Here is a 10,921-nt window from a genome sequence, read left to right as displayed (position 1 = left end):
ATGTTTATATATTCATATAGATAATGGTCTAAAAAGATTTCCTCATATACACATCCAGTTTTGCATCAGAACGTCTATACACAGGGACCATGACAGATGAGTCGTTGTTGGGGAGAGGAAAAAATCATGACTGCGGCTGAGTTTAGACGACGCCTTCACATTGTGTAGGCGTGGACATTGTCGAAGTTGATTTAGAGGATGTGTATATTTGAACGACCATATAGACAAGCTGCTGGACGCTAGTTTTGGGCTCACGTGATGGAAAATGAGTATAGACATCCATATAGACAAGCTATTAGAGATGCTCTGTGGGTGAGATGTCTAGAAACGCTCGTGCGCCATGGAGGTGGTCTGCTGGAAGAGCTGGTTGGGTCGCGGATTTGGGCGCGTGGGGTTGCCGGCGAAAGCCGCACTCCGGCTGCGGCCGGAGCCGTCTATGGCGGCACCTACGGGCTCCGTCCCCTTGTTGGAGGCATTGATGTTGCAGTCCTCTCCTTCCCTTGCTCGACATGCTTTGGGGGAAACCCTAGATCCGGTCTTCCGGGTCGGATGATGACGACGCCATTGGCTCTGCTCGGCGTCGTGTTTCCTCTTGAGGACATAGTCTTGGAGCATAGACTCGGTCAGAGGGACTAAGTGCTCGTGGAGGTGGTTGATGGCGGCTAGTATGACATCTTCGTGGGAGCAGCAGAAGCATCCTTCACATGCAAGGTGCAGCAGGCGAGTTATGTCAGCCAACCTCGCGGGATTGAAGCGGCATATGTTTGCTCTTTCAGACATAGCGTTCCTTTTTTATGTCGTCGAGTTTCGTGGATATGCTTGTGGCAGCCTGGATTGACATGACGGTTTTCAGTGTGTGCTTTGATAGCAGCGAAGGCGCTCAAGTGCCTGATCGGGCGTGTTGTTGGGTATTTGCCTTTCTGGCGTGTTGTATGTATTGTGGTGCTTCTAGCCTAGCCTTGTTTGGCGCTGCTTTAGGTTTTCGCTTGGTTTTCCTAGATAAACTAAGCAACCCTTTCGTTCTTCTTTTTTAGCACTCGTCTTATGCGCTGCATTCCTCTTTTAGGGGTGTTACTTATAATACCTCTACTCTTTTAGGGGTGTTACTTGTAATACCTTTGTCTGATGAATGATTTTTTTTTTGACAGAAAGACTTGTAAAGTTGCAAGAGAACCCCTACAGTATAATTAATGCAACAAACCTAAATTGCAAGTATCACGCCTTGAACCTGGGTGGGTGGAAAGGCATCAGCACCTTCCCACCACTAGGCAGCTATCCCGCCAACATTTGAAAGAAAAAAAAAATGCTCGGTATAACATTCACGAAGACAATACCAAGGGGTTACTGTTGTTCGATAAGGATATACGTGTCATTAAGTTACACTAGCATTTTTCTTCAATATTGTAACAAAGATCTCTGAACAGTCTGTTCAAGAACTAGTTCTGACATTTTTATTGCTGATCAAGTCAAACAAATGGCTATACCTATCTCTGACATTTATTCGTGTTTCAGCAAGGGCAAGACACACAGATCTAAAACACGGTATCTCGGCATTCACCCTCTTGGCCTCCTCTTGATGGAGGAAGATCGATGATAGCAACCTCATGGTCCGGGACAGAACAATGGACTTGAAACCTATGCCCATCTTAGCTGGAGGGACACCTATATGCACTGAATTTGCTGCTAATCGCAAAACATGGAGGCTGCCCCAACAGCGGCGCCGCCAAAGCATAGTATGTAAAGAACAGTTATATTGCTACAACCTGTTTGGGTGCTACCACATTCCTCGTGATGCACACAATCATGAAATTATTAGAGGGTGATTTAGCCCCACAACGCAAAAGTTATTTAGCCACGCAATACGAAAGGGGAAATAAAGTAAAGTATTCAAACAATCGGTGCCCGAAGTAAATAAAAACACATGGAAATAAAAGGCAACAAAACATGCAATTGAAGATCATCAAAGCGCTGTAATTCTAAGTGAAGGTCTCCACCTGGGGCGTCAGAAGAGCTCCAAGGACCACCATCCTCGATCGTCAATATCCATCTGGATCGCATACAGGAGATGCTAAATCATACTTATCATCTCATTAAAGTGTTTCCCAAATGCCTCGAGCCGAATGTTCCTAGATAGACTGCAAGTATATAAAGTATTTTTTTGTCAAATACCATGTTGTCTAACAGAGCTAATCCAGTTTACCTCCGAGTTAACTTTGCTGCATTTATCATCCTTTGATTAGAAGGCAAGATTAGACAACAAACAACACTTACCAGGCAATGTACAAGTGAAATATGATAAATTTTATACAAAACTAGTCACTAAAACATACGAGCGATTTAAGACATATACCTTTTCCTTGATGTGAGCTAGTTTCATCCGGTTCTCTTCTAACTTACACCATCTATATAATTCAGGGCAGTTCGAAATATAAAGTTCTTGGAGGTTGGTGAGTATGCGCTCCGGTAAAGAAATGATGCCCTTGCAATAAGTGATTTTAAGTGTCTTGAGCAAGGTGAGTTCTCCTAACCATTGCGGTGGTGATGTCGACGTATTGCAAAAGTGCAGGCGGAGCGATTGCAGCTGTCTAAGCTGCCTCGTGTTCTCATGCAATTCCTGTAGGTGGTGGATGAATATTAAGTTAAGCTGCCGAAGAGATGTGAGCTCCCCTAACCACTCTGGTAATTTTTCCAGGCTACGAAATTCCAGTGATTCGAGGGAGGTGAACGCTCGGGTGATCTGTGGTGAGATGGTCAGATCATTGCAATCGGAGATAGTTAAATCACTAAGACCATGTAGGTGGTGAAGCAATCTCCACTGGTGCAAAGGCAACTCAGAGTATTCAACTTCTAGCTTACTCACAGAAGAAGATGAGGAGGAAGCAGCTGTGCTTGAGGCACACTCTCCCCATGACAATAGCACATTGTCAGCACGAGATATACGCCAGTACACTGATCTAGGCGGACACGGTTTAATCCTCAACTTGGGGCAATTGTCTATTTCCAGATACTCAAGTTTAGCCAACGTGAGCTCATTTGCACCATCCTCGCCTATAGAGCATGCTGTGTTGAACTCTTCCAGGTTATGCATGTTGCTGAGAACAATCTTTCTTAGGTTGGGTAGTGGGACGAGTGTTGTTGGTAGGCTGCGGCAAAGAACACCCCACATCTCCAAACTCACAAGATTAGGAAGATCTTTGTTTATATGCATAAACCAGTGTGGAAACATGACATCCTTGTAACGTGTTATCTTGAAATTCTTTACAGAGCTTGGTGGCACTAGCTCTGTTAGCAACTCCATGTGTTCCACAGAACTCACACCTCCGCTCCACTGCAACGACAATTCTTTAATTCTCTGTTTTTCTATCAATCTTATACTGCGTGCCTCTTCCACGGACCTCACATTTTCAAGTATCAGTGATACCCAACACATCAGGATTTGTATGCTTAAGCCAGACAAGACTGCTGCTAGATTCACTATCAACCACACGCACAGGAAACCCTCCCTTTTGCGGGAACAACAAGCCAAAAAGCATTGGAATATCCACTTTCCCCACATTTTCTGGAAGGCTAGCAATGTACTGGCAGTCGGAGAGGTTCAGCTTCTTGAGTCTGCTGAAACTTTCAGGTACACAGAAACCATAGTTATTAGAAGACATGTCCAGCTGCTCTAGATTAGGAAGGGTACCGATACAGTCAATGAAACTTTGGTTTGCTGATGGGATGTCCAATAAATAATAACCCATGCAATGTGATATATTCAAATACCGGAGGTCCGTGAGTTCGCTGATGACCTCTGGCAGCCCTATGGGTCTTCCGCGACCTGATAAATTCAAATATTGGAGTTCATTAAGGGAACCCAGGGCTTTCGGTATCAATAAAGACTCCGGTGGTGCTTGGTATTCAGAAGATTCAGTAAACTCGGGGTTCCATGAAGCATCGAGATACCTCAACTGTTTCAGTTGACCAATAGAATCAGGCAGCTTTTGTGCACAACATCTGCTTAAATCCAAGACAAGGAGGCATTTAGCCGGTGAAAAAGCTTCACCATTAAGCTGCAAGTAAGCACGGTCGAGAAAATGCAGTGCCCTTATCTTGGCGAGTGGAGTCATTGATGACTTAAATAGCTTGGCGAGTGGATTCATTGATGACATAAATAGCTTGGCGAGTGGATTCATTGATGACTTAAATAGCTTTCTATGATCTGTCAGCCATGCATATTGGCAGGCAGGACTCTCTATAATAATTTTATCAGCCAGAAATGATCTTCCGAGATCGTGCACCAGGTCATGCATGATCAAGAATCCATTATCGACATCCATATAAGTCTGCATTAATAGTATACACAGTATCAGACTTCAGAATTTGAAACAGCCTTCATGTTATTACGTATTTAACAGATTTCATTAACAACTAAACAAAAAAGGTAACTAAAAAAACATGTATACGTGAAGTCTAAAAATATAATGAGAATGGAGGGAGTAGAAGAGATGGATTTTCTGCTCTAGAGCGCGGTAAATCCACACCTAAGGCAGTTCACAATGCTTTCTATATTTTCTCAACGAACCGACTAATCTCAAGGCCCCTACCTGACAAGTAAACTTCTTAACTGCGAAGCCGACAAGAGGCACAACCAGAGCTATGACAAAGGCAAAGCCGGTCCCTCGATGACATAAACATGTGAACATTTGGCTTGTAATTTTTGAAATAATAATAATAGTAGAGGATTATGCAGTCAAGTTTCATATATTATATTTCAACTACATGATTGACAGTTCTAACAGCCACATTAGTAAAACATTAGGTATCAATGATGTGCCAATTTGCTGAATATCAGTAGTTTGAGAAGAGAAGTAGTATGTTGGAGGGCTCCAATTTTATGTAATAAGATTATTCCAACACAATGTAATGGTATTGTCAACATTGCTACGAGAATATGCACCATATGATCTGCATAAGTTGAAGAAAACAAAAGAATATCCCCACAAAGGTATGCAGTAAGTAACCCATTAATTGTGACTTAAGATGTTAAAACGAAGTACCCGCAAAAAAAGAGATGTTAAAACGAAGGACATGTCTAAAAGCTGCCTAACGTATTCATCACTGTGGTAACTCACCCATTGTGACCTTGGATGTTCAAGGAAGCACATGCCAAAAAGATGACGAATATATTTATGACTGGTTTGTATATTAGAGAATGTCCTTGATGGCTCAACAAGTCCAAGAGCAACCCATTGGTGAGCTAGATCTTCTTTAGCTATCTTGTGACCTTTTGGAAAGGTTGCACAATAAGCAAAGCATAACTTCAAGTATTTATCCATAATGTGATAGCTTAGCAGCAAGGATGCATGAACATGATGAGTTGATTCTCCTGAGGCAAGCACGTCCCAGATCTCACTGTTGTTCACCGACACCCATTCATCAAATTCCATAGCATACAACACATACCCAATAGATTGGGCTGCTAAAGCCACACCTCCACACTTCTTTGCAATTTCCTTTCCGATCAACTCTAACTGCGCTCTTTCAGCTCTGTTTTCAAATGAACTTTTATTTTTTATGATAGTCCAACAAATTTCATCTGTTAAGGGAGCTAGCTTATATGGCTTCACTCTGCCAGTGTGAATTTTATGTGCAATAGATTCTTCTCGTGTGGTTACTACCACCACCAATTTGCCCCCTTCACCCAGATTTAGCATACTCTCCAACTTTTTTAACTGAGGTGATTCCCTCTCCCACAGGTCATCTAAGATGATTAGAACCCTCTTACCAGAAAGGAGCTTTTGCAGGCTATTTTCTATCATCTGAAGGTCAGTATGCATACTCTTGCTACCGGATAGTTGTGTTATTATAGAATTCCCAATTTTCTTTAAATCAAATGTCTGGGACACATAGGTCCAAACCCGAGAGTACTCTTTGAACTGGGAATCATTGAAAACAAATTGTGCCATGGTTGTCTTCCCAATGCCTCCAATACCATATATCGGAAGGAAGGTGATCTCTTGTGTGGTACTCCCAGATAAATGAGCCATAATTTCCTGTTTTTCCATGTCCCTCCCTACGACTTCTGCTCCTATCTTTGCTGATGTTTCCCGGTGATCCCTGTTTTCAAGCATACTAGGGGCATTTTCTTGCATGACAGTGAAATGGGTACGTTCTTCTGCAATCCCCTTCAAGTTCCCTCCCGTCTTCTTCCTCTTCTTGGCCCTCTCCAGCCCGGGAACACTGATTTGAGGGCAATGCTGCAAGGCAATAAATTTGATTTTAGTACATCTTGACGTTTAAAGTAATGAAACACAATTTAACTTTCCTGTGAATAAGATAGGACATACGATTAGTACTTAGAAATCAAACAGACCAAGGGTGTGCTTCAGTACACCACCGGAAAAAAAAAGGAAAAAAAGGGTAATTTCGCCCTTTGATATCAATTGTCAACCTTTTTACATAAACTAATCCTTATTTTTATTTCTATTTTGAGGGGAACCGTGAGGGGAAGTATTAATCGTTAGCTAATCAATACTACATACACCAGCATGGCCCATTTCCAAATTCGAAGTCCAGAATCAAAAATCACATCCATCTTTGTTCCATTGGACTCTTGGCAAACCTTCAGGAAAAACACTCTGTCTAGTCAAACTTTTAATGTGTAAGTACATGGAAAGATCAGACGAATTATCATGATCAAGATCCGGATAGATATGCTTTTATTCAGTAAGCTAAGTTATATAGAAGGTTTTGATTAAAGTGCTCTTCACAAAACGTGAAAACCAGCAGGAAAAAGCTATACTATATGCCAGGTGAAAATGACGTGCACCTTAGAGAAAAGGCAGCATTTCCTGAATTAAAAATGTGACATACTAGAATGGCTATCTTTGCTGTCTCAACACCACCTTCACATAGACTTGCCTGCTGAGACTCACCACCTTCACCGATTCAATTAAGTTCTCAACTGAATGCAACAGAGTGCCCCAAGGACAGATCCGCCCATGTTGGTTTTAGCCCACGGATTGACCATGCTACGGCAACTAGATTGAACTTGGTGGAAGATCATGGGCAAAACACAACGCACAGACACGGCTGATTTCTTTTCCAGCCCTGTTGCTATTACATGGGCCACTCCTTTGTTTATAGCAACCAAGTTACAATGACTCAATGATCAACAAGGTTTGCTAATCCATCACGGATTAGTACTCCTTATACACAATCAAAGCCACGTGCAACTATGGCGTAGCTAAAACTAACATATGGCATCCAAGCCAAACAAAATATGGAAACCTCACGTTTTCTGACTCAACTTTAGCTACGCAACTTTGGATTATTTCCAGCAGCCTCCTTGTTCCGATCACCCTATCCTCTGAGCCCGTCAGGTGCCTCATAGAAGTTTGATGCCACAGTCGCTCTCGCGCTGCAAGGCACGATTTTGAACTTCCGCACTCTAATTTTTACGTTCCTGGAATTAGACGAAACTAAAATGAAATTTCTTCCACAAGGATTAAAGAGCGAGGAAGCAAAAAGATACAGAGAGTAAGTTTTGCATCTGAAAAACAAAATGACTGGGAAAGGACAAGGATTTGCAAACTGTACAACAGCTAGCCCATGTGCAGAAACAACTGTCTTATGCCAATTGTAAATAAGTGCTCTAGCTTGCGTTTCGTTTGCATCAAGTACGCAGATAATACCTGTCTCTTGGGAATATGAGTTTCTGTCTTATTCAGGGTATCTAGGATATCTGCTACAGAGGGCCTATTGTCTCTTTCAGAATCCACACAACGCATTGCTAATTCAATACACGTTTTCACCTGACGTAATTCCTCTGATCGGTTATTCGATGTGGCTTCAATCATTGTACAATTGGTAAGTACCTACAAAACCGAAACACAGAAATATAATTTGAGGTGGGCAATACAAAAGTATGATGTACGGGTATATATTGTGCAGGGGGATTTCTCTCTATGGGTACTAGGTCAAAAGCGTCAAGACGCTCCCATATATAAGCTATATTCTTGTCCAGAAGCGTCACATATGACATTCCATATAACTAGTTTAGCTAGAGAATACTGGATGCATCTAACAGAAAAATGTTATAATGCGAAGGGTTACCTTGTACTTGCTCAAAAATGCCGATCGAAAGGATCTTGTCAATTGGAAGAAAAATAAAAAAGGGGATAGATATGTGCTTACCATCTTTGTTGCATGAAGCAAGTTGCATATGGGTTCCGTATAAATAAAGTGGATATCCAGTGCCGGTTGTTATTGCACAGGTGGACCTAACGTTTTCCCTTTTCGAAAACAATAAAAGAAACAGCTTTGTATATCTAGCTTATAAATTTTTGTTATAACTAAACAAATAAGTTATTAACTCATTGGTTGGACAATATAATGCATAAAGTATAGACATCAAACATACCCATGATATGCTGGTTTGTTATATGAACTCAAGTGCCAAAACTGACAATATTTTTTCTTACCTGCTGCATTAATTGTGCCACATCATGCATTTCAAAAGAATTGGAGTAACCTGCAGGTCCTGCCATTATCTCGATCATTACAACACCGAAACCGAAGACGTCATTCTTAGGTGAGATTTTGCCTTCATTTAGGAATTCTGGTGGCATGTACTTCCTGCGTAACACCAAGGACACGGTCAGTGTAGACACTGGTGGAGCTTCCTTAGGGCGAAATGTGCTGCCACCTGCAGCCCAGAAGAAACCCCCACCCCCCACCCCCGGGGAATTCAGCCCAAGCTCTGCCACTGAGTGTGCATTCCATTTATTCGATTAGAAAAGAAAAAAAATCAAAATGAGGTATTTCACGGGCTACTTACCGGGTTCCTATGATTCTTTCTGTGATATGTGTGTGTGATGGAGTGAATAGCCTTGACAATCCAAAATCCGCCACTTTAGGCTCCATGGAACTGTCTAGTAATATATTGGCAGGCTTCAAATCAAGATGACAAATTTGTGGTTTGCATTCATGAAGGAAATTTAAACCTTCACAAATCCCCTTTATAATATTGTAACGTGTGCTCCAATTAGGTGCAAAAGATTGTGCTGACAAAGAGAATATTACACAAATGAAAGTTTACGAATTCAGTTTTTCTTAAACGCATAAGAAAATCATCTTGTTGAAGTTAAGTTCTCATACCACAAAGATGCTTGTCTAGGCTTCCACCCTGCAAGTACTCAAAGCAGAGGACTCTATATATGTGTTGGCTAAATTGATTTGCACCATTGTGTTCAATTAGTTCATTCTGTATTTCATAACAATAACCAAGTAACTGTATGATATTTGGATGCTTAACCTTCAAAAGGTTACCAACTTCATTGATATATCGTTGGTCATCAAGTCCTAGCAACGTATCAACATGAAGCAACTTTACAGCAACCTCTCTCCTATTGTAAACTCCCTGCTTGACATAAACATTATACATAAATATTTGTTTATAACTGGGTCATTTGTTGTTAGTTCTGATATATTTGTTGAAACACAAAATTTCAAGTAAATAAGCCATACCTTGTAAACGTCTCCGTATCCACCCCTTCCTATTCTTGAGTCCGCTGAGAATCCATTTGTAATCTCTTTTAAGATATGTAACGGTATATAATAACTCTCTGCAGTCATGTTATGTCAACTAGCTTGGACCTTCTATACATACACAAAAGAAAAATGTGTTAAAAATAATGATTCATGTAGATTTAAATACAAGAGAACAAATTTTCGATGATGGCAAGGAAAACAAAATCGGCGTGAGAAGAAATAGTTTAACAGGGCATGGTCCTAGCATTCTGACCCTCAGTGACAGTTTTACTATGGACTTAGTGCCATAGGTGAGATCAAGTTCTTGGGGGACCAGCCCGAAATCTCCACCAGGAACCAGCACTGTCCAACTCCTCTCCGTCGGTGACGAGCCGGGCGAGGGTACCATCCCTAAGCAGCCTTAGCTAGGTAGTAGCAGATCTAGCAGTTTCATTCTAAGGACATCTGGCACTACAGATCTGAACTCCCTGAACTCTTAACTAAATAAATAAATCAGCAGATTAATTAGTTATTCTCAATCTGCAGTGCAGGGTTAAAAGTACAAATTTCCATAGGGATTAGGGAGTAGCTTAGATGGACTAATTTCCATAGGATTAAGGTAAAAACAATCTACGAGATAGAATCTGCGGTTCAATTAGTGAATCTGCAGTGCGGGGTCAAAAGTACAATTTAACCGTGGCATTTCAATTTCCACTCGCTAGCTGAACCTGCCGGGGCTGGTTCTCAGATGTAGGGAAAGCAGAAGAGACTGCAGTAGCAGCACGCAGACCGTTCCTACCTAGGGGGAGGAGAAGAATAGAAAGTAGTTACTTACCCATGGTGGTGCTTGTGAGGCGGGGCGGCCGGAGTTGGAGTCGGCTCGGCGGTGGTACGGGTGGGGAAAGGAGGGGGAGGAGAGTCAGAGGAGGAAGAAAGGGGAAGGGGAAGGCCACCAGGCCAGGGGAGAATATAGACTCATCCGGGTGCAGTACTTTGCGCCCAAGATACGACACGGACTCAGCCCCCTGCCCCGCGTCGCCTAACCTAGGCGACACGGGGGGCGATCTGCCTCCACCGGCCCAAAGGCCTCCTCCCTCGCCCTCTCTCCCCTACAGTAGCTCCTCTCATAAAACTTTTCATAATCAAGTAACAAGCTATTCAGATGTTAAAGTATAAATCATAAACTTTCTTGAAACTAATAAACTATATTCTCAGTCATCAAACAATTGCAATTCATCTTATTTTCAGGAAGGGTCTATTTCGGAGCTTTGATTTAGCAAACTCCACATACTTAACTATCATTTAATCTTTCACAATTGCTAACACTCACGTGATATTTATGGATTCAAAGTTTTAATCGGACATAGGGAAAAATAGAAGCTTATAGTTTCGCCTCCCAACCTTTTAC

At 41.9% G+C, this 10,921-nt stretch overlaps 1 pseudogene; it reads right to left on the bottom strand.

Annotated features, from left to right (window-relative positions):
• Positions 1-1,734: 1,734 nt before the first annotated feature.
• On the bottom strand, positions 1,735-10,608 carry LOC123136053 (disease resistance protein RGA2-like; annotated as a pseudogene).
• Positions 10,609-10,921: the final 313 nt, after the last annotated feature.

The sequence above is a fragment of the Triticum aestivum genome, chromosome 6B (genome assembly GCF_018294505.1).
Source record: "Triticum aestivum cultivar Chinese Spring chromosome 6B, IWGSC CS RefSeq v2.1, whole genome shotgun sequence".
NCBI classification, from domain to species: domain Eukaryota; kingdom Viridiplantae; phylum Streptophyta; class Magnoliopsida; order Poales; family Poaceae; genus Triticum; species Triticum aestivum.
Note: the sequence above shows the minus strand (reverse complement) of the source record. Positions and strands in the feature narration are given on the sequence as shown.